At 34.5% G+C, this 26,027-nt stretch overlaps 1 pseudogene; it reads right to left on the bottom strand.

The window, feature by feature from the left end:
* Window positions 1-7,387: 7,387 nt before the first annotated feature.
* On the bottom strand, window positions 7,388-8,864 carry LOC145010034 (protein SGT1 homolog B-like; annotated as a pseudogene).
* Window positions 8,865-26,027: the final 17,163 nt, after the last annotated feature.

The raw sequence follows: 26,027 nt of genomic DNA, 5'->3' as shown, positions 1-26,027 counted from the left end.
TGAGCTAAATGGGCTTTAACGTGCCCGTCGCATGCTCAAAGGCCTAGAATAACATACATGACCTACGGTCCATCATGGTTCTCACTCATGTTTGTTAGGCCTACTTCATGTTCACGAAATCATTAAACAAGTATGGACAAGGTTATTCAGATTCATAAACTATCAGTTGGATTTAGTGAGAAACATCGTTCAGCACCAAAAAGTGTTTTGGCGTATCCTGTGCTTATAATCAGAGTCTTTTGGAAGGAGAGCGAGAGTTTGTGTATAGATCTATTCGGGTGTGACTCCCCTACACATAAGCTGTTCGCTACAGTTAGACTCTTCCAGTCTAGGGTGACAAAATCTTGATCAAATTTCAACATTTTCACAAATGCTAAGGCAGGCGAAATTGTCATCATCATGTATGGTTATAACGACTCACATCGAGATCCGTTACTCGTTTCATCTTTTGGGAAGGCAAATTCGTACATAGTGAACATACAAGTGATTACTCGATAACACAAAACCAATGTACTAACTAAAACGGATAACATCGGGTTTTCCGGGGATACCAATGATATTCATTTCGTTTACAAACATTTATCTTCTATACAATGAAAAAATATGAAAGTTATTCCTTTTACATGTTTTAAATCACATGCACATACACTTATGGGATCATCACAAAATTTTCGTAAACAATTTTATTACAGAAAACATCGGATTTTCTGGGTTTTACAAACGACATAAACTATTTTACATAAAACATGCTTTATGAACTCACCAAAATTATAAATGTTGAACGTTTTCAAAATAACTTGTATTCTCAGTTAATCGTTAGAACGAGGAAGTGTCACGTGTGTAATGAAAGTTTCTTTTGTGATATTGTTAATCATCAAACACTTAATATTTTGGGATTATGTAATGTAAACAGTGTACTTGATATGAACAATGACAGTTGTACTATGTAATGTTAGTGATGTATGTGTTATGTTTCATTTATATTCATTGTGACGATATTTCAATTGATAGCCACACCAGCCCCCGAATGTTTCCGCTGTCTGGTTCGGGGGTGTGACACATGATTATGAAATATGGAAAATGGATGTTAAAACTGTTTTCCTTAATGGAAAGCAAGCCCATGATGTTTACATGAGTCAGCCAGAGGGTTTTGTCAATGCGAAGTACCCAAATAGAGTATGCAAGCTTGAGAAATCTATTTATGTATTGAAACAAGCATCTCGTAGGTGGAATCTTTGATTTGATGAAAAGGTCGAAGAGTTTGGTTTCTCGAGAAGCGAAGATGAGTCCTGCGTATATGCCAGAGCTAGTGGGAATATAGTTAGCTTTTTGGTATTGTAAGTGGATGACATACTACTCATAGGAAATGACATCCCAACCTTGCAGGAAGTGAAGTCCTGGCTTGGGAAGTGCTTTGCTATGAAGGACCTTGGAGAAGCTGCCTATATCCTAGGGATAAGGATATTAAGAGAAAAGAGTAAAAGACTAATTGGACTTAGTCAGAGTACTTACTTGGATAAGGTGTTGAATAGTTTCAGCATGCAGGACTCCAAGAAAGGAGATTTACCGATTCAGAGTAACGCCAAGCTGAGTAAGACTCAGAGTCCGAGTACAAAGACTGAGATAGCTTAAATGAGTCGAGTACCGTATGCTTCCGCTGTAGGCTCGATTATGTATGCTATGACTTGTACTTGTCCTAATATGGCTTTTTCTTTGAGCATGGTCAACAGATATCAAGGGAATCCTGGCAAGGCTCATTGGACTGCGGTAAAGAACATTCTCAAATATCTTCGGAGGACTAAGGACTGGTTCCTCGCCTTCGGTGGGAGTGATGACTTGAGAGTGGTAGGTTATAGTGATGCTAGCTTCCAGATTGATAAGGATAATTTCCGCTCTCATTCAGGCTGGGTCTTTACTTTAAACGGGGGAGAAATTACTTGGAAAAGTTCCAAGCAGGAGACGGTAGCTGATTCGACTTGTGAATCAGAGTACATAGCAGCGAGTGAAGCAGCAAAGGAGGCTATATGGATGAAGAACTTCATCGGAGACCTTGGAGTTGTACCTGCTATAAAGGAGCCCATGGAAATTTTATGTGATAGTGAAAGTGCAGTTGCCTTAGCGAAGGAATCAATGGATCATGGGAGACCCAGACACATTAACAAAAAATATCATTTCATCACACATCAAATAGAAGAAGGACTCCTCGTGGCAAAGAGGGTATCATCGGATGAGAACCCAGCATATCCCCTCACGAAGGGACTGGGTAGGGTTAAGCATCTCTAGCATGCGAGGCGCATAGGGTTGAAGGATGACATAGTTTTAGTAGTTAGATAGATCTGAAATTTGTAAAATGTAATTGACATTTGATGATAAATAAAAGTTGTTAATTTATAAGTATAAGTGTTGCTATCTTTTGTCAATCGTTTACTATCATTTCATTTTGCATGTTTTGACTTACGGAATAATTACTTCATTCAAAATATCCACAGTCGGTCATATGTTGGAAGTAAATATGAATCAAGACTGTCATGAACATGCCTTGTAAATGTCTAAGTAGTTAGACATAGCAAGAGTTGCTACGACACTCATGAGTGCTCATAAGTTCTGAGTATTGGATTCAACCCACGCTCACATGTATCACTTCATGGAATTTATCTCAAGTGATCATTAGATGGTAATATCATATAAATCTTCAAACCTAGAGATATGAGTTGTTGACTATGAGTTGGTTATACATTGGTTGTACAAAAACGCATTGGTAATTTGATGTTATAAAACGTGCCTTTATGTATAATTCAACAAGTAGTAGAACAAGCATATGAGTTGAAGTTTATCTGTTCCTTCTTGGATTAGAAGAAATATATGGGCCCCTCGATGATTTTGTTTTGACCTATGTATCGGGCCCAGTCATAACTAAATTGATGTGTTCGATTAAGTTCTATGTCAAACAAATCAGAAATCAGAAACCAAACTGTTGGACAATAAGTACGACATTGTTCCATGTGTTTGTCCGGCTGATATCATGAGAGCATGGGATTTTATGATCACTTATCTTAAATGGCGTAACATCATTATCTCAGTTCCGAGAGACCTTGAAAGAGCTACAATTGCTAATCGGTTCCTGAAGTCATACTTGCAGTAATAGTTATTAGACTTATCCAAGTGGGAGACTGTTAGATAAGGTGTCTAAGTCCATAACTATTTTTGGTATATACTTGACCCGGTTAGGCATGGTCTATTTGGGTTGCATGGCATCATGTACTTGGGTAGACTAAAATGAGAGAAAAGACACTTATGGTTTATTAATATATTATAGGTTATGATATATTAATAATATTATTCAATTAGTATTGATCAAGCATTAATTTAGAATTAATTTTGTGATCAAAAGAAGACTAATTAAATATATGGGCTAATTGTGTAATCATCCATTTCTTTAATAGTGGGCTTCTAGTCCATGGTGTATTGAGTTAGGCTAAAACCCATGAGATGCTCCATGGTGGATTTGAACCCATGGATCCAAGAAATGATAAGTTATGTCATTTATGGTTTACATGGTGTAACCCTACTTGTGACACACTATAAAATGGATTTGTTAGCTACCAAAATTGGCTACTAGTGAAGAACAAGAGGGAATAACCAATTTCTAAGTGTGTTTCATTTCTCTCTAAGTTATTCCAAGTGTACTTGGTGTTGTGTGAAGCATTTGAGGCATCACATTTGGGGTGCTAGGCTCACAAGGTTCTCAAAGGAATTCCAGCAACAAAAGGTATGTATTTCTTACTAGCTTTCATGTTAAAGTTCCCCATGTATGCTAGATAGGATATGAACCTTGGAAAATCAAATTTGCATGTATTATAGTTAAACATAGATCCAAGGTTTCTAGGGTTGCATGTATACCATAGGAGTGTTAGAATGCTCAAAACTCATCACCATGATGGGTTACCTCTTGTGAAATACTTATAACTAGTAAAGATCCCGCGGCTACACCGCTTTTAATGTAATATGGGAAAAATCAACAAACTTCAAAATATATGTACTGAAAGTGTAAATCATTATAATAAGGGAGAAAGTTGACAACCCCTAAAATTAGATGCCAAAAGTGTAAAAAAAACCAAAAGAAGGGACACTGGTGGAGAAAATCCAAAAGTATTGTGCCAATAGTGTGAAAGTTGCCAAAGTTGGGAAAATATGGGGGCAAAAGTCTAAAGGAGGTTTTTTGTGTTTTGTTATGTCAAAATGTAAAAGTTTTCAGTGCAAAAGAGGAAAAGTGTCAAAGTCACTAAAAACGTATGGAAAAAATGCCAAAATGTAAAACTTTTTACTGCAAGGACGAAAAGTGTCAAAGTCGCTAAATATTTGTGGCAAAAACCAAAAGGCGCAAAAACTTAATCAAAACGTAAAAATGTAAAAGTTTTCACTCCAATGATGAAAACTATCAAATTTACCAAAGATTTGTGCCAAAAACCTAAAGGCTTAAAAGGTACTATTCCTAAGGTCCTTGAGATTTAATATATATATACTAGTGTAGGTGCCCATGCTTTGCATGAGTTGGAATGGTGTTTGTTTTTTTGTATTAAGTGTGTGTATCCATTCCATTCCATTCCATTCCATTCCAATTCCAATTCCAATCCCAATCCATCACAACAAATTCCAATAAAATTCATATAGTTAATATAGACGAATGGAGTTCTAAATTCAGGGTTAAGAAAATCTCATCTACATTACATATCCAATTGTTATAATCTATACTAAAAAAAAATCCTAAAAACTCAACTTAAAAGTAAAATTGAAAAAAAATATATTAAACTCTAATTGTTGAAAAAAAAAACCTTCTCAATAGCTCATCATGCATACATAAATACAAAACTTCAAATATAGTTTTCTTGAATCTTTAATGATAAATCTTGTTTTTTATACCCTATGAAGATCCTGAGTTTAATGTCATGTTTAAAGAAGCTTATGAGTTTGATATCTTGATAGAAAGAATGAAAGAAAGAAAGGTAAAAAAAGAAACTGACATTTTGATGATTCATGGGTTAGAATGGAATTGATGATTCCGGAGTCCATAGCAAGGCATAATTATGAAACGGGGTTCATGGATTCCAATTATCATCATTCCTCCAAGCCCTAGGTGAAGAAGAACATAAAAGTCTTCAACTTTATTGTTCTTGAGAGTAATAATAATAGAGAGAAAAGATGAGACAAACCCACAAGAATAAACCGTTAAAGAATTATGGTTTGTTTGTTAGGAAGATTAAAATACAAGAAAAAAAAGATACAACCTGTTGTTGATGAAGTTTGGAGAACTCTTCTTAAAATTTTTTACATCCATACTTACTCCGTTTCGCGTAAATAACCTGCAGTTTAACATTTTCTAGATTACATATACATGCATATCAACCGAACCACACATACAGACCGGATCATATATACATTCATGTTAGATGACACACACATACATACCAGATCACATATACATAGAGACATAAAGATATGATGACACATAGGTGTGATAGGATTGTATGTGGTTGAAATGACACACATACATACATATAAATCAAATCCTACATATATACAGATCAGATTACAGACACATACATATGGCATACCACAAACATACATATAGATCGAAGCACAAACACACAAATTACAGAAAAAACATATTCATAAATTGTATGCGACTAATTAAAAAAATACCAGAGGTTTCTAGCTAGTTTTTTTTTTTTCACTTATAGAATCCTTTAATTTTCAATAGAATTGATCATTTCCTATGTCTTACAACATACAGATTTCTCTGTAATTTCAAATATATGGTTTTTAATTTTGTACCTGGGCAATATATCCAAAAAATGAGACAACAACTTGTTTACCTCAAAAGATTAAGCATATCGATGTACCTAAACTGTTTAGCTGAACTGTGAATTGTGAATATAGAGAAGCCTAACACAAAGCGATCCCAATGTTTAAATAATTTCAATCATTTATGTTACCAAATCAGTTCCCTCGACGCCCTCTTTACTTCTTAAAATCTAGCTTAAAGGCAAGCTCATGTAACAAAATCAACAAAAATATTATTTTTATTAAATATTTTTTATATATTCAAGGTGTAGAAAAAAGAATTTACATTTAATATCATTTTTGCAGAATTCAGTCTCTCAACGACATCATTGATCTATATCATCTTCTACAATTCACTAACCTCTAATTGTAGTTTAGTGAACTGATTTAGCATTTCTGCCATCAAAGCGTTCAGTTTTACTACTAAATTTGTCTACAATCTTTATATCTTGAAGCTGCAGGGTAAAAATTATATCATCCTATGAGGAAGACATATTATGTGGAATATACTTATGCCACAAATGAAATCGCAATGTCAAAATCAAACAACTAATAAAATTGTTTAAATCGATCTAATCGATTTGATACAACATGCCTTAATTCTTCCCTGATTTGGGAGATTTTCATAACTGTTTATCGATTCGTGATGTATGCATTGAATTCCAGAACCATCATAAGAAGAAAATAGAGGGAAGAAAAGAGGGCACCTTAACTCACACAAAGTTGATTAAAGATGAATCGCACATGGAGAACTGTCAATCCTTTAGTCTCTATCGGAATTCGGTTGTGTCGAAGCCACCGTTGTCGGTGCCGCTTCACTACAATTGGAAGAACAAGGTATTCCTTTTTTCCACCAGAAATCGAGCTTTCCAGCAAAGGGAAGGTTTTGTGGAGTGGTGGTGGGGCTAAGAGAAACAATCGATTCGAAGCTAACAACACGAATTGAAGGATTTTAATGATGGTTGGGAAGCAAATTCGGTGAGTAATGGGTGAGGCCTTGTTGAGAATAGCTAATATTTGCAAGTTTGGCCCTTTCTTGATGTTTCATTACAATTTTTTTGGTCCATGAATTGTTAAATCTAACTACCAGTCTGTTAGTTTTTCTAAATAACCCATTTTTCCCTTGGACCATAGGGATGAAACATACTTTCACCTTGTTCCAAATTAGGGATTTTTTTTTTCAAAAAACATTTTGGAAATCAGATTCCATTGATGGACCTATTTTATTTGACTCCTTTACTTCAAATGTAGTATATGGAATAACTACAAAAGCATCACCTTCTTCATTAGATGCAACTTACTAATGGTAAGATAGTCAACATGAGCAAATGAAATCGATATGTTACCTGATTATCCCAGTCTATAAAAATGAAGCCTTTAAAAAATTACCTGACAACAACCATCAACAACAAACCAATCACAAATAACATGTTAGGGGTTTCTTATAGATAGAAAGAAAAAAAAAATCATACTCTCACCATGTTCCAAATTATGGACTTTTTTTCAATAAGCATTTTGGAAATCAGATTCTATTGATGGACATATTTCATTTGATTCGTTTACTTCCACTCTCTTTCCAGTTTGTTGATAGCATTATCCCGTTCGACTCAACCTATTGTTCCATTTTCATTTTCATTTATATAAACCATGTATTCTATTATTAAAACATGAAATAAAGAATTAAATGAGTGAGCTCTTACAAAAGATTTCCTCATGGCCCTTCTTGTATAATCATTTGCATCTTTGTAAATATCACAGAAGAACTTGTTAAGAGCTGCATCCCAATCCAAATTTTCATCTTTTTCCTTAAAACACAAACACAAAACACAAAAGTTAAGTGAGTTATTGAATGTGTGTTTGTGTAATCAAAGTATATTATATACCTCCTTTTTCATTTGGGCTTCAAGCTTATCCTACTCTTTGGTTGGTTTGGAGGAAGGATCTGCAGGTCTTTGATTACCTACATTACACAACACAATAGTTAACCTCAAAACTAACCTCTTGTTTCTTATTTTTTTCCTTTTTCGAATTATCCGGCTCTTTCTTTTTAGCTTAAATGGGTTAACCACTAAAAAGACTATGTGACAATATTAATTTCCAGAAAATGTAATTGCTACCATTGTTACATGAACTGTAATACCATTAATTTCCAGATATTGTACATAAGTGTTATAATTTAAAGTAATAATGCCATCTAATCTTTTAATTCCTATTAGACTATGCTATGCAACAAATTTTTCTCAGTTATCCATTAATTTAACCAACTTGTCTGTGATTCAAGGATATATATTTGAAATATAATCTATCCAAACAACACTTTTATCCTTCAGAAAAGTATTTGATTATCATATATACAATTGAGTGAGGTACCTGAAGAGACATTGCTCATTTGTGCAACCAAATTTTAATTACCATATTCAAGAGATCTCCACTGAATAGGTTCAGCTTTTGCAAGCCGGATTTCAACTTTGGTTGACAGAACTTCAAATCTACACCTTGCATGGACTATCTGTCAATTATCACAAAAAAATATGCATATTAATTGTATTATAAATAAGAAAACAAAAAGAAACATTCAAATAAATGTTGCTCTGATTGTTTTAAAGAAAAACAAGTTTGTGCGTATCACTTTCCCAAAAAAAGCGAGGCTGAAAAATGTAAGAATCTTCCGCAGGGACATTGATAGTTACACTTATTTGTAAAAAACAACAAGGAGTCAATTCAGTTAAATATCAGAACCACTTTTTCCTATATGAAAGTTTTAGAGAAAATAAGAATTAAAAATAGAAGTAAAATGACAACATACTATTTGCTCCCCATAATTGATAGACACACGGATAGCTGCAATCCCCTTGGCAAATATGGTCACAACAACTTCCTTTGGGTTCTGATAAAATTCAAGCCTGCAGAAAATTGAAGCACATATATAAATCTGCAAGAAAACAAAATCGTTTTTTTTTCTGTTTGATAAGAATTAGAAGTCACTGAGGTTACGTCTGATGACTATATTGGTAGCTTAACATTTTCCTCTGTTAAAAAAGTGAAACGCAAATCAGAAAGACAATAAAGTATTGATATTTGATAAATATAGAATACTCTAAAACTAATAGAATCACCTACCGGATCGAGATTGAGAAGGGGAAAGCTGTGGTTTGCTAAGAATCGAATGAAAAGGTGGACTCCCAAGGCGTCAATAATACTAGAAGGTGGTTGATCGTGGCGGCGGGATAGAGTTAGGGCTTCTCGTCTTGCTAGAAAGTAAAAGTGGCGGACAACGGTGACGGAAAAGGTGGACTTCTAGGGTGTCGATTGCATCTTTGGTGGAGACAGGTGGTGGTGCGCTGCTGGTGTGTGATGTTGCTGGAGTCATGGAAGAACACCTGACGTCGTGAGGGTGAAGAGCGATAATACTAGATGGTAGTTGATCATGGCGGCGGGATAGGGTTAGGGCTACTCGTCTTGATAGAAGGTAGAAGTGGCGGACAACGGTGACGGAAAAGGTGGACTTCCAGGGTGTCAATTGCATCTTTGGTGGAGACAGGTGGTGGTACGATGCTGGTGTGTGATGTTGCTGGAGTCATGGAAGAACACCTGATGTCGTGAGGGTGAAGAGATATACAGAGACATATGAGATTTGGTTTGATGGTAGCTATTGTGCGTATAGGAGATTAGTGTAACAAGATAAGGTATACCGTGTAATACGTATACCATGTAAATTGTAAACTTAATATTATTGTACATGAGGTAACAAGTATTGTACCTCTTAATTTTCAAGAAAAGGAGAATATGTTTAATAAGATTGTGTGTGTGTGTGTCTATATATATATATATATATATATATATATATATATATATATATATATATATATATATATATATATATATATATATATATATATATATATATATATATATATGAAGCAAACAATATTTTAATACATGTAACTAAGATGTTACATATGTCAATAATCATTAAAAAAAAAAAAAAAAAAAAAAAAAAAACCCTCCATACTTACCGTATTCTTTTTATTTACAATGTATCATTCTGACTATTCTTTGATTAGTTATTTTAGTAATCGTCGTTTACAATAATAAACTTTTGTTTTTCTTCCTAAGCCAATCATTGCTCTATGGATTAAAAACGAGCATTGAAACAAATATAAAACTATATACAAATTGGTCACACCTGCCAGCAAAATTCTATGAATAAATATTCAAGGCCACAAAATTTGACCCCAAAATCCTAATGTTATACTTAATCTTTGGACATTTCTTTAGTATTTTAATAGTTTAATTAATTCAGGACCAAATTAAATACACTTCTCGTTATTCTATTGAAACGACAATCTAATCTAACTCTATTGTCTAATCAATTTAAATTTAAATACGATAATATATTTTCAAAAAACTGAAATACATCTTCAATGCTTAATTTTATTCATCGAACTGCTTGTAAGACTCATATAATACATGGTTAATTTAAAAAAAAAAAGTTAAATATAAAGATCAAAATATTTGAGAATTTTGAATTTATAAAAAAATAAGATAAATAATGATTTATTATAATGAAAATGTTTTTTATCTTTTATATTTTAAACAAATAATTTAAGTAAAAATATAAATTAATGAGTTTTAATTTTGAGAATTTTGATATTAAAAGGTAAGTTTATTAGTGAAATTAATATTTATTTATTACTATATTTATTTCAATTATTACATTAAAATATTATGTGAAATTTAATAAAATAGAAAAACTTATAAAATGACATGTGGAAAAAAAATTAATTCAAATAACCACAAAATGAGATTTAACAAATTGAATGAGAGTGTGACAAGTAGCAGAAAAAACTTCCATTTATTAAAGAGAATATTTTCAAAAAGTTGAAATAAATATTCAACACTTATTATTATTATTGTTGTTATTATTATTATTTTTTTTACTTTTTACATTTATTCTTGGAAGAAACTTATTATTCATTATACAATAATATTTTAACTTTTATTAATTTATACAACAAAGCATGTATTGTCTTAACCATTTCATTGTATAAATTAATAAAGAAATTGTTGGATAATTTTTTTTAAACGACAAATATATTATGACGACTAAGCGAGAGAAAAAAAAGAAAGAAATTACAAGAGCAGATCAGTCGATTGCATACAACAAAATGTTAAAAAATATATTTTAGTGTACAAACTTAACATTCATTGTTTTGCAAGGTTTAAAAGGTAAGTTACTTTATTGTTGGTTTTGTTTTTTTATTGTGTTATGGGTAGCTTGTGTATTGTGAATGATTCTTGTCGGTTGCAATGTATTTTCTTGTTATTTGAGTTCGAGTTGACATGCTAGTTGAAGAGATCCATTTACACGTGTACTTAAGGGTTAGATGAGTATTGCAGCTGTATTTATCTATCGATTCATTTCATCTTTACACTCTATCAGACTTCTTCTCTCTCGTTCTCTCTTCCAATATAGAACTAGGGTTTCTTGTTTCGTTGTTATTCTTGGTTCTTCTTATAGATTAGGTTGAGTGAACTAGTGAGTGTAGATTAGGGTTCTTGTAGTGAGGTTTTATATGTAAGTATGATTAAACCATCTGTCTATTTGTCTTCACATGATATAATGGATGATGATGTTGGGAAAATTTGTTTGTATGCTCCTTAAGATGGTATCAGAGGAGTGAGGCTCCGATCATTGTTTCTGACGATCATCGACATCTCGTTTGATGTACTTTCTTCTTTGTCTGTATTTTTTAATTTAGATCCGGTATTTTTTGTTGATTCGATTTCTTTAGATCTTTATAGTTGGGTATCTTGGAGGACTTTGTTGGATTCTATAGTTGTTGAACCTATCTGTGAATGTCTAGGGTTTGGTTGTTTTTTTACGATCTAGTTTTCTGATCGTAAAAGATCTCTGTTGTTTTTTATCGTTTAAGATCTTGGTACTGCAAGTTTTTATGTATTCTTGCAGATCTGTCGTCAAGTGGAGATCCTTGTTTGACTGGTTGTCTACGAGTGGAGATCCTTGATTGAAGAACTTCATCTTCCAAGATCAACTAATCTTGTTATCTGAAATAACTCTCTTAAGAACTTATTTCATCACCGTTAACTCTCGTAGGGAACGGAGTAACAAGATTTAATATGTTTTCTTCTCTACATGATTTCTTCGTGAGCTCTTTTTTGTTCCCTTTTACCTCTGTTTCTAGCTGTAGATTCTGTGAGATCCTGGTTGTCTTATGTACACCAGTTACTATATTGTTGATTGTTCTTTTGTGACTCTATGATTCTTGTCTTGGGCCCCAACATACTCTAGTAACCATCTGTACATATAGGAATCATAGTTGTTTGTGTTTTATGTTGGTTTTTTTTGGTAGTCTCTTTGTTTGAGCATCATGACTGGACCTACACCTAGTTTTGAATCTGGTAGTGCTTCTAAGACCGAGTCTGTGAACTACGATGGCCCTTTGTTCACACATCTTTCAGATACTACTGTTACTACAATAGTGAACTTTTAACTAACTTCGACCGAAAATTTCCGTGTTTGGCATAGTTCTAAGACTAAAAGTCTTAAGAATAGAAATAAGTTAGGGTTTATTGAAGGTAAAGTTACTAAGGATTCCAATGATGAACTTCAATCTTTGAAGTGAGAGCGTACCAATGTAGTTGTTTTCTCTTGGATTCTTGGTTCTTTGTTTGAGTCTATTTACTCTGGCCATACATATTCTGAATCTGCTAAAGAAATTTGGGATGAACTATTTGAAACTTACAATAAAGCAGATGGGTATATTATTTTTAATTTTCATCAACATATTAATTCTCTTAGTCAAAGTGGGTCTTCTTTGTCTGAATATTTTCATATACTTGATACTCTCTGGAAGGAATTTGATGGTCTTACAAATATTGATGAATGTACTTGTGAGGCTGATGCTAAATATAACGATCATTCTAAACTATTGAAGTTAATGCAATTTTTAAGTGGTCTTGATGACACTTTTAATCAACTGAAGAGTCACACACTTTTGATGGATCCTCTTCCAAATGTTAAATCTGAAATTTCTATTGTTTCCATAGAGGAATCCCATCAAAAGAATGGGGCTCTTTCCTCTTCTTCTAATGTCACCAAAACCCAATCATCTTTATTTAACAGTAGAGTTAATGATAAAAGGATTCAAAATAAAAACTCAAATAGAGGAAGAAATCAGAACTTACTGTGTAAAAACTGTGGACTTAAGGGACAACTCATTGAAAGATGCTATAAACTAATTGGCTATCCAAAAGACTTTAAGTTCCGGAATGAGACAAATAATGATAACATGAAGAGTCAAAATGAAATTTTTTCTAGTAATTCATAATTTGCTCCTTCTAGTGTTACTTCAGATGTAACCAGGAGTAGTAATGCTCACTATCTTACAAGTAAGCAGTACAACAAGTTGTTGAGTCTCATTAATGAAAAGTCTTGTATCTCTTAGGATACCTCTGTGAGTGCATATATAGCAGATATTCCTCTTTTTAGGTCATATAGTTCTACAATTAATCACCAAAAATGAGTTGTTGACTCAGGTGCAAATCAACATATGACTTTAGCTGAGTCACTTCTTCATGATATTGTTGATGTTTCTAAAATAAATCTTCTTGTAAATCATCCTAATGGATCTTTTGCTAAAATTAACAAATTTGGAAATTACAATTTTCTAAAAACTCAACAATGTTTTGTGTCTTTGCTATTCCTGATTTTAATGGGAATTTTCTTTTTGTACATAAATTGTGTAATGACACAAATCATGTAAAGACACAAATTGTGAAGTTGTTTTTAATGAACATGAATGTAAAATTCAGGATTTACAATCAATGAAGGTGGTGGAGAATGGTAGAGAAACTGGGGGATTATACTACCTTAATTCTAATTCCTCAGGTATAAGTTCTTATAAAGCTAATTTTGTTAAGTGTTTTGTGTCTAAGCTAACATGGCATTGTATATTGGGTCATCCGGCTGAACAAGCTTTGAATTGTCTAAAAGATAAGCTTAATTTTGTTAATACTGATCTTCCTCCTTGTGATGTCTGTCACAAGGCTAAGCAAACTCGTGAACTCTTTCCTCTTAGTAATCATAGCTCTTCCAAACTTGCAGAGTTAGTTCATCTGGATGTATGGGGTCCCTATAGAGTGACTAGTAGGGAAGGCTATAGGTATTTTTTTACTGTTGCGAATGATTTCACAAGGGCTACTTGGGTCTACCTTTTAAAAAGTAAATATGAAGCTTGTAATTGTTTTACTTCTTACTTGAGTATTTTATTAAATTAGTTTGATTCAAAAATTAATGTTGTTTAATCAGATATGGAACCGATTTTTCAAATTTTAAGATGAAGTCTTTTTTTTTTAACTTAATGGAATTTTGCATCAGACATCTTGTGTCTACACACCACAACAAAATAGGTTGGTTGAAAGGAACCATAGACATATTCGAAATGTTGCTAGGTCTTTGTTGTTTCATTCTTATCTTCTTGTTAATTACCGGGGAGAAGCTGTTCTTACTTCTTTTTTTTTAATAAAACGAATTCCCACTTTTGTTTTAAAAGGCTAGTCTCCTTATGAGCTGGTTTTTAAAAAACCATTTGTGTTTGAACATTTAAGGGTATTTGGTAGCCTGTGATTTGCTACCAAACTTAATAATCAAGATAAGTTTTTTGAAAAGCCTGAAAAGTGTGTTTTATTTGGTTATTCTTATGAAAAAAAAGGATACAAATTGATAAGTCTTGATATAAATTATGTTTTTGTTTATAGGGATGTGAAGTTTTACAAATTTGTATTTTCTTTTAAGTTGAAGTCAATAACTGTTACTAAACAGTCTGTTTTTATAATTTTGTAGACCCATTTTTCTATGATGATATAAACAATTTTGAATATATGAATGATGTTATTAATTTGGATGACTTGGGTGTTAATCACTAGATGGATGGTTCTAGTGTAGCTGAGACTCTGAGTGAAACCTTTTCTGATACTACACATGGTGACAATTAGACCAGCGAGGCATCTGTGCCTACATCTGGTGAGACTATGCCAGGACCTTCAAATTTTTCTAAGGAAAGCAGTCATATAGATTCCTTTCCTTCCTTGGGACAGTCTATAAGGGCATATAGGTCTAGAAAAGAGTCTCGAATGCATGTCAAATGTTAATGATTACATAGTTGAGGGTATGCATAGATATGGTATAGAACGTACTCTTAACTATTCTGTTCTCAGTAAAGAAAATAAATGTTTTGTTTCTAATCTTAACAAAATAATTGAACCAAAGGATTTTGATGAAGCTTCTTTTGATCCAAATTGGATAGAGGCAATGAATAAAGAAATTGAAGCTTTGTATCGAAATCACACTTGGGACATTGTTGATTTACCCAAAAACAGAAATCCAATTGGTTGTACGTGGTTATATGGAATTAAGTACAAACTTGATGGTGTGGTTGATAGATATAAGGTCCTCTTGTAGCCAAGGGCTATAGTTGGAGATAAGGTATAAACTACCAAGAAACTTTCTCTCCTGTAGTCAAAATTGTTACTATTCGTGTTGTTTTATCTTTATCTATAAATAGATCATGGCCTTTATATCAACTTGACATAAATAATGCTTACTCTATGGAGATTTGTTTGAGGAAGTTTTTATGAGTCTTCTTCAAGGCTATCATTCAGAAGGAGATACAAGAGTTTTCAAATTAGTTAAGCCCTTGTATGGGCTAAAACAGGACCTTAGAAAGTCGAATGAAAAACTTTGCACTAAATTGTTTAGGTATGGTTTTTACAATGTGTAAATGACTATTCCTTATTTGTTAGGAATAAAAACAATTCTATTGTTGTTCTGCTGGTTTATGTTGATGATATAATTTAAACAAGTAATAATGAATTAGAAATTCAAAGTGTAAAATCTTTTTTAAATTCAAAGTTTTTGATAAAAGATTTAGGGAAGTTGAATTATTTTCTTGGTATTGAAGTTTTGAACATAGATAAATGAATTTGTTTTAATTAAAGGGAATATTATCTTGAACTTTTGTATGAGTTTGGTATGCTAAGTTGCAAACCAGCATGAACTCCCTTAGAAGCAAATTTTGTTCCTAAAAGGAGTTTTGATTCAGGTGATCCCTTGTTAAAAAATGTCACTTAATTTCAAAATTTAGTTGGAAAGTTAATATACTTTACTATTACTAGACCATACATTTCATATTGTGTGCAAATTCTCATTCAATTCATGCACAAGCCCCATAAATCTCATTTGAATATTTCTTTCAGGATGCTTAGATATTTGAAGGGTAGTTCTGGTAAAGGTGTTTCTGTAGTTAAGTCGGATACATTTGACTTAATAGGTTTTGTAGATACTGACTGAGCAAAATGTCTATCTTCTAGAAATTTAGTTACTGGTTATTTTTTTTTATGTTGGTAATGCTTTGGTGTCTTGGGAAATTAAGAAACATGCAACTCTTTCAAGATCATCTACTAAGTCTGAGTACAAAGCCTTAGGTTTTGTTACTTGTGATATAATCTGGATTTCAAAAATTTTGTTTGATTTGGGAATTCAAAATTTAACTCCTGTTAAAGTTTTCTATGATAATGAATCTGCTATAAAGCTTGCTTTGAATCCAGTTTTCCATGAGAAATAAAAACACTTTGAGGTTAACCTTCATTTTGTTAGAGAAAAAGTTGGTAATAAGGTTTTGAAAATTGAAAAAAATACATTCTTCAAAACAAAGAGCTGACATTTTAACAAAATTTTGAGTTTTGTGCAACATAATTTTTTAGTAAATGAAATTGGTTTGGTTAATCCATTTAGTAGTAGTGAATAATTTTTTGAAATATTAAGTTTGAGGAGGGGTGTTAAAAAGATATTATTAATGTACAAACTTAACATTCATTGTTTTTCAAGGTTTAAGAAGTAAGTTATTTATTATTGGTTTTGTTTTTTATTATGTTATGGGTAGTTTGTGTATTGTGAATGATTCCTGTGGCTTGCAATGTATGTTTTTCTTATTTGAGTTCGGGTTGTCATGTAGGTTGAATAGATTCATTTACCCGGGTACTTAAAGAGTTAGATGTGTGTTGCAAATGTATCTTTTGATTCATTTCATCTTTACACTCTATCAAACTTCTTCTCTCTTGTTCTCTCTTCCAATATAGAACTAAGGTTTCTTATTTCCTTGTTATTCTTGGTTCTTCTTGTAGATTAGGTTGAGTGAAATACTGATAGTAGATTAGGTTGAGGATATCCACTTAGCCCATTTACAAATCACAATTTAACCATATATTTAAGCCATACATATATCAGGGTGTGTTTGGCATGAAGTGTTTAGGAGCTTCTAATTTCTAACTTTTGACAATTGTTTTAGTTTACAAAAAAAACATCCTTTGGCAATACGAATGTTTAACTTTTAGTTTAAATAGAATGCTTCAAATCTAAAAACTACTTTATGTACTGAGCTTTTTAAACCAATTGTCATAATTGCCCTTAATATGTATACACACACATACACACACACAGACACACACACACACACACACACACACACACACACACATATATATATATATATATATATATATATACACACAACAACAACAACAACAACAACAACAACAATAACAACAACAATGGCCCTTTTATTTAATCTTACATATTTCAAAAGCTTCCAGATACTTTTGCCAAACATTCATATAAACAATATAGTTACACCTTCCACCTACCCACTACCAGCTAACAACTACTTTTTCCATACACACATTTAATATGTTTAGCCCTATTATCAAGTGTTATGAAAATCTGCTAAAAAAGCCGATCATTTTGTAATCTCCCTAAGTTCCATAATAACCCATACTAGATAAATGCGTGACCTTGTCGTTTTTAAGGGCATCATCCCTAGAAGGTTGCAAATTGATAGATATTGTTTAGACTTGGATTTAAGTTCATTTTTTATAAAACCTTTATCTTTTTTAGTTTAGAACACTCCAAAGCATATGATCTATCCTTTTAGACATTTTAGGGTGCTTAGAGTCATAAAAATGTTAGCTTGGTCCTTTTCTTTCTTTCATGCATGTGTTATGGAGATTTTGGTGAAGTGAAAAGTTAGGGTTTTGGGATTAAGCTCTAATTTGCCATGCAAAGGAATAAAGCCATAGACTTTACAAATTTGGAGTTCGTTTAAGGGTTAGATCTGAGGTTGGACTAAATGCCTTAATGATTAAGATATTAAAAATTGGATTTTGACGAAAGGCTGCTTATGCCGAGTGTAATCTTGGCTATGTCAGAAGTAGCTAGTTGCGAACCCGAACCTTCCTGATTTACACTCTACACCTAGTGTAAAGATGTGGACGTCGTGTGTACGGCCTATGTTGACTTTCATTGAATTTTGACCAAGTGTGCCTTTTTGTCAATTTGTAAGGGTTTTGGATCTTGGAATGGGAAAATGGTCTTTTTCTAAATGTATGGATTATACTTGGTTTGGGATTTAGTGAAGTATAAAAATTACTTCAATTATTAATTAGGGTTAATTGGTGTAATTATTAGGCGGAGTCTATTTCTAGAAGTTCAGGTGTGAGTTCTATTAGTCATCCCTATGCAGTGACTCACCTCACTATTCTTACCTGTGTGATAGAATGTATATGTTGACCAGCTAGGCCTATGTGTTATTATCATGATATGTGTTACTGTGTGTGTTGAGACTTTGAGTAGTCTCCACGGTTGCTAATAACCCACAAGGCGTGTTGTTTTCTCACTGAGACTTCAGGTAGTGTCTAGGGTTGCTGATAACCCATAGCTATTTATTTTGTGATGTGTTATACATGGTATTTTGGGGAACTGATTAAGCTTTGTGCTTACAATTATTGATTAAATGTGTTTCAGCTACTTCTGAGGATCGTTGGAAAGAGAATGCTTGATTGTACACATTCGGCTGTAGACTATGATACTGGAAATTTTGGGATACTCTGATAATTGTTGATGATTTCTATTTGATATTTTGATTTTCTTGAGATGGATTTTATGAACAATATGTATATGAAATAAAAATGAATATTTTGGTTTGAAAATTCGGTTGTTATAAGTTGGTATCAGAGTCTTGTTTTGAGGGATTTGCATGAACACTCATGGGATTCCAACCTCAAACTTGGGATCTAAGGATTTTCTTAAAAACTTTTCAAAAAGAAACAAAGAATTTCAAAGTAGAAAACAAGATGAAGAAGAGTGTACAATCAGTAAGAGCTCGAGCAGTAGTTTCCCAAAATATCTCTACTTATTCTGTGTAGTGTTGAGCTGTTATCTTATGATCTGGTATAACTACATTATAATTTATAGGCTAAGGATCCTTCAGGAAGAGTGTGTTAGGGTTTCCTGATTTGTGCTACGTTTAGCCTAGGAGATTGCTTTTATAAGATTGAACTTTTCATTGTTATTTGCTTAGTGTATGCTGCATAATTGTACTTTGTTAGGATTTTATAGCCTTAGAGTGCTTGATTTAGCCTTTCTTCATGTTTCTTGTTTGGTTGTGGATTTGAGCTAGAATCATTTATTCGACTATCTATCGAGTCTTGGCATGTGTATAATTAGGATGCGTGAAGAAAATGGCTAGGATAACAAAGATCATTGCAAGGCGGAGTAGTGTCTGGTAGTAGTCTAGGATGAGTGCCTAGATGCTTAGTAGTGGTTCCGAGGAACCTACAGGGTGAGTGTAGATATACTCTTGAGGAATAGAGTTTTTGTTGTTGATGGGTTTTGGCAATAAGAACATCCTATGTGCTCATACAATCCCTAATGCTTGGATCTAGGTTTCTCTATTGTACATGCAATTCATCCAAGACTATAAACCCTAGATCTAGAATATGATAATCAATATAACATATGAATTAGGGTTTAGATCATACCTTGATTGTTATGTAGCAATAACAATGTAGCACCTGGCTTTTGGTACGTAAAATTTATCTTTGTATTTTCATTTTTAGCCTTGGACTCGGCAAGTTGTAGGTCCGACTCGCCAAGTAGAGATGGGATCCAGAGCGTGTTTAAGTTGGTGACTCGCCGAGTCCGGGCGACTCGGCGAGTCCATATCCCGGACTCGGCGAGTCACCGCTGTCTGATGAAACCCTAATTCCAAGGGTTTGCCCCCTATTTAAGCTAGATTGTGCGGCCCAAGCTCACCCCTTTCACCCTCAGAGCACCCTACATCAAACCCTAACTCGTTTTTTGTGAGATTGAAGTGATTAGAGTGATTCCTTGAAGTTTTTGGGAGAAGAAGGAGAGTAGAGCAAGAAAAGGAGAAGGAGACCAGATATCTTGGTGCTATTTTAGAGTTCTTTGAGGTATATCTCTACTCCATTCTGTTTGCATGCTTAAAACCCCATTAGAGCACCTTTTGAGCTCTTCTTGAACCTTTTCCAAGCTTGTGCATGAAGTAGAATTCGTAATAGGTTGATTATCCACTAGAACTAGTCATGTTTGAGCTCCAGAAGCTCATATCTATAACCTTTATGGGTGTAAACTGCTTGAATGTCCTAGATCTACTTTCTTAGCCATTATTTCGACCTTAATCCCCATTCTATGCATTTCTACACATAAAGTTGGAAACTTTACGTGAAAAATCCTGTCCTAGGAACCCAGATCTATGAATGGCATGAGCTGGATCCAAGCAAAATCGCGTGTATAGTTTTTGCATGTGGCCGGCTCGGTGAGTCGTTTATCTGACTCGGCAAGTCCAATTGCGAGTCCCTGAGTTTTCCCCCTTTTTGCATTTGTGGGTGGAGAGTAGTGAGTCATTGGGTGTGACTCAGTGGGTCGGAAGCCAGACTCACTCATGAAGTCACTCGACGAGTCAATGCCATGACTCGGCGTGTTCAAGGCAACCTTCTTGTCTCAAGAACAACTCGGTGAGTTGTTCATAAAACTCGGCGAGTCACAACTTAGAGTTTTCTTTGGATGAAGGCGAACTTGGCTAGTTGTTCATACAAATCGACGAATAGGACGAAGGACTATTGGACTTGGGTATAGAGAAAGGGACTCGGCGAGTTGGCAAGCCAACTCGGTGAGTCTGGTCAACTGGCAGTTGACTGTGACCTGACTCGGTATTTGTAAGGGTAAATGGTCAATTTATCCTGAAGACGATTAGCAGTATTTGACTAAGGGTTTTGTGGAAATCATAGCCGGAGGATTTCCGGAGCGGCAGTAGCAGCAGATAGTCAGTTCACACGCAGATCGACAGTTACTTCGAGGTGAGTTTCCTACTAGTAGGAACGGGTATAAGGCACCAAGGCCGGCCATTATAGACGAGATGTTAGTATTATAGTGTTGGTCGAGCCTGTATCTCATGGTTGAGTTGATTATGATATATGCCAGTATGATATAGTTGTCTGTACTTGTTGTCAGTGTGATACTTGTATATTATGGAATAGCGGCCGAGTGTGGGCAAGGCTCGTATCTCTCGGAGAGTGGAGTGTGGGCGAGGCCCGTATCTCCCAGATAGAGGAGTGTGGGCAAGGCCCGTATCTCCCGGTTAGTGGAGTGTGGGCAAGGCCCGTAATTTCATGAGTATGGGCGAGGCCCGTATCTCCTAGCTGTATGTTGTATGCTTGCATGGTATGAGGTATTATGGGGGAACTCACTAAGCTTCGTGCTTACAGTTTTCAGTTTTGGTTTCAGGTACCTCTTCGTCAAAGGGGAAGGAGTTGGCGCGGTAGCGGTACATCACACACACACACACCTGCTTGTATTCCGCATTATGACATCTACCTGGGAGATTGTACTCTAACATTTTTATGATTATGACAATGTTTTCTAACATGGAACATCTGTTGTGAAATGAAATGGTGGTTGAATGATTTATCTCTAAATGTTTTGCTAAGTACATGTTTTAAAAATGAAATTTTTAGCTCGTATTTTTGGGATGTTACAAGTTGGTATCAGAGCCCTGGTTTGAGGGATTCGGACACACCTTCGGGGGTGTTCGAACTCAAATCGAGGGATTAAAAGATTTTGAAAAAAAATGTTTTCTAAAAGGCCAGTAAAGGGTTCTAAGAAAGAACGAAGTGTGTGATGTGCGCGACCGGCCAAGCTCAAGTAAGTATTCCCCAAAATAGCCATACAAGTTTATGTTATGCTTATCAGTTTCAGTAGAACAACATGCTAGAATAGGACTAAGGATCTAAGAGTGATGCCTTATGTGCCTGCTTTATGTGCTTCAGTGTGTAAAAAGTTGCATGCTAGAATCGAGTAGACAGTATTAGGACGGCCTGTTTAGGTTATGCCTGATAGTGCGAGTTTAGCATTGTATGCTAGTTTAGTTTCTCTCTAAGAGGATAGAGTTGCTTGAGATTGTTTCCTTTATGTCCAAATGTTGTTTGCTTTGTGCTTTGTGGGCTTTGAAGTGATGGGAGTTAACTGTTAGGTGAATACGATAAAGTCACATGTGATCAGGGTTGAATAATCTCAGACTGTTGGATTTGACCCTATTGCGTAGATCTTGTTTGAGTCCTAACCGTGGAAGGGATGAGCCCCTTACTCGAAGGATTATCCGAGCCTCGTCACATGTGATTGTATTCAGGTAATGGCTAATTGGCATCACCAAGAGGCCTTCAGCAGCTGAGGACTAGGTTGGGTGAAGTCAGAGGTTTCCTAGGGTAAGCCTAGGATAGGAGTAGCAGAGATTAGTGTTAGTGAAAGGGACCTGGTGGAATCAAGGCAGTCCTTGGAGAAGGTATGGATAGATGTGGAAGGTAGTATGGGCCCGTATTACTGAAAGCAGAGGATCCGTACCTGAATCGAGAATGCCAAAATAAGACCAGGGGACTTGTAGTAATTGTGATCCCTCCAGAGGTATCAATATCGCTATCAGTTTTTATTTCTTATGTATTTCAGAATGGTGGTACTACGTTCGAGGCCAGCAGTTGGCAGTGAAGGAGAGGGATCAGGTTCCGAGCTAGTGAATGAGGGGCTACGCGAGTTCATCGCATCTGAGATCACCAGAGGCATCCTTGAGTCGACCCCCATCATCTTCGGGTCGATCAAGGAAGGGATATTGGAGTTGATGGAGGATCGCCTTCGGGCATTCAGGAGCGACATGACATCTGGCTAGTCGGGATCTCGCACTCTGTCCTTCAAGGACTTTCGGGGCAATGGTGCGTCGGATTTTCATGGGGCAAAGGACCCCATAGCTGCTAGACGATGGATTGCCGACATTGAGTTTGCACAGATGATTAGCTTCTGCCCTGAGGGGTCGAAGGTGAGGTTCGCAACAGGGTATTTACGAGATCGAGCTAGGAATTATGTGCTACGTTCTCACATTTCGAACTATGAAGAGGAATGTCGTAATCATAATCAAAATTTAAGAACACACTATGTATCTTTGACTAAAAATATTAACATTCCAAAACTTAAGCCTTTAGATTTTAAATGAAGCATAATATTCTCTCCCTTAATTTTAGAAAAGCAACTTTACATCCTTACTACTTTGCAAAGTATGACTCTTAATATTGCTAACTTGCAATACTTGCCTTAATAATCATACAATCATAACATTTATGCTACCACTATCATGATCATTATTATAAACATAACACTTATGCTCCCACTAGCTTTGACATGTATTCAGAAACCAGCTTAACTTCCAGAAAACAATACTTATTAAATTTCTTAAGTTCATGTTTCTAATACCTAATGCTATGATAATCCTTTATCAATGCTTCTTGAACTTATACACTTTTCTTTTAGATAGCTCATATGTGTGTCTAAATAATTAAGACTAATTGCCAAATCTCACAATCCGAATCATAGAAAGGGATACCGTAACCATAATCGAATTCGACAATACAATTTCACAATCACTATCTTCTTAAAATCTTTCTTAGTGAAAGCATTTCCTCATAGTCAATTTCACAATCACTATCTTCTTAAAATCACTATCTTCTTAAAATCTTTCTTAATGATGTATGTGTTCCTATCCATGTGAATTTGTCAAAAACAAAGTTTACAACAAATTCAAACTCATATGGACCAAACTTTCAAATTCAAGAGTTAGTGTAGTTTTTATCAAGACAAAACACTTCACAAAATTGGTCCTAGTTGATCCTTGTCTTATCCAAGACGTCACAACTTTCCAATTTCAAATGTGCAAGAATAAGAAAACTTTTTCCATATTCTACATTTGATGAGTGTTATAAACCTTGTTAAGACTTGTCACTCAATGTCACAATCTTAACTTTAAGACTTGTTTTGGAATGAAGTATGATTGACTTCTTGATTTAACCATTTCTACAATTCTCGATTCCTCTTCTCAGACATACAATTGTACTAAGATTGACTTAGAGGATCAATTAAGATATGGTTCTTAATCATTAAGACTCATCATAAAAGGTACTCTCCCTTCTTCTTAGAATAGAGAACCTATAATCTTTCTGCCTACTTGATTCTTCCTATTCATTCTGCTATTGATTCAAACCTTTTCAATCAATTCAGAATTACACTTAATCTTATAAGTATAATCATATTTACTAAACCTTTAGTAAATCATGACGAATATCTTTGTTACTCTTGCGGTGGACTTGATCAACACACAACTTTGTGTACTCGATCTCCTAGTCCTTCACTTGACACTTTGTCAACGAATTAGTCTGATTTCCAAATATGAAATTTCTCATTCATCATGCAACCAAGTTGCATGATTCCAAGTTTCTGTCCAACTGAAACTTGGGCAATGAGAAACTCTCCTTATTTGGTAAATTCTTGGCATTTCCACAATCATCATAATTAAGAATCACATCCATTCGTTGTAGAAATATGCAAACATCAATTTTTCATAACGATTTCATTGCAAAGAAATAAATAAATAAATAAATGAGTCAAACCAAAATTTATTTTATTCATAAAAGCAGCGTAAAACATTTGTCCTTAGAATGCAAAATCAACTGAAAGACTATGTAATTGAATATTCCTAACAACTCTATCATAACTTTCTAAGCTCAAAATCTAATCTTCGAATCCATGCGATCGAGATCCATTTCTTCGTGATTAGACTCATTTTGCTCTTTCATCAAGCTTCATCTCTTTTCACTGATCCTGGAAAACATTCAAATGCAATCTTATCACATCATGTATTAAGAATCAACGAATAGGAACTTAATGGAGTTAGATAGTGGATTTTACCTGAAGCACAACCATACTCTTTGACTCTCCCATCTTCTGGACTCTTCAGGCTCTTAGGGAAGACTTGTATCCAACGCCCTTTCTCTTGGCAGAAAACGCAGGTCGTTTCTCCTAGAAGGTCCTCGGAAGCATGGTTGATTGACTTTCCCAACAAATATGCTCCATTGCTTTGCCAAACCATTTCTGATTCAGCAGCAATGAGCATGTAAGTTAGGTCAATGACGTTTGCGTCATGATCCATCATATAATACTTTCTTTTGAACTCATTATATGATTCAGGGAGTGACTGTAGAACCCAGCCTATAGCCCACTCATCAGGGAATGATGCACCCAACATTATCAACCTATCGATGTGTGATTTCATTCCTAGAACGTGGGCACATACGGGTTTACCATCTTCATGTTTCATTTCCAATAGGGATTTAGTGACATTAAACCTTTCAATTCTTCGATCTTGTGGGTTAGGGAGAACAACGGGAGGAAAGGAGTAAGTGAAGCATGATCTCTTGTTCCTCGATCGAATCGTGGAATATCATCTTCATGTGGAATGCTTGTTCCACGAGAATTGGGAAGACCATAGTTGTCGTACTTTGACATCTACAAAATGGGAGAAAATAAATTCAAGTTAGTTGATTGATTAAGTCCTTAATAAATTACTCAAATGAGATATTAAGGCTAGGACCCAACACAATATTCCACAACTCGGGAGAGGGATGTCGTAACCTTAATTGCAGAACATTTGAAGGTAAGTGAATGACGATTCACTAATTTTCCACCATGAAAAATGAAAAACAGATTAAGTCTTAAATGTATTGAAAACTCCTAGATCCTTTGAGATTCATTGAACTTTTTCAATGGCATGTTTAAATCTCGATATGCCCCTCTAGTTTGTGACTGGGATGCCGAGGATCACAAATCGGGTGTGAATAACCATGCAAATCTACATGGTGCCCTCACATGTTACAGTCACCTATTCGATGTGCCGGTAAACCACACACGCTCCACCGAACTATGACAAACATTG

This window comes from Lactuca saligna, chromosome 8 (assembly GCF_052625555.1).
Source record: "Lactuca saligna cultivar CGN05327 chromosome 8, ASM5262555v1, whole genome shotgun sequence".
Classification (NCBI taxonomy): domain Eukaryota; kingdom Viridiplantae; phylum Streptophyta; class Magnoliopsida; order Asterales; family Asteraceae; genus Lactuca; species Lactuca saligna.
The sequence above is the reverse complement of the archived record's forward strand: the minus strand, read 5'-3'. Positions and strand labels throughout refer to the sequence as shown.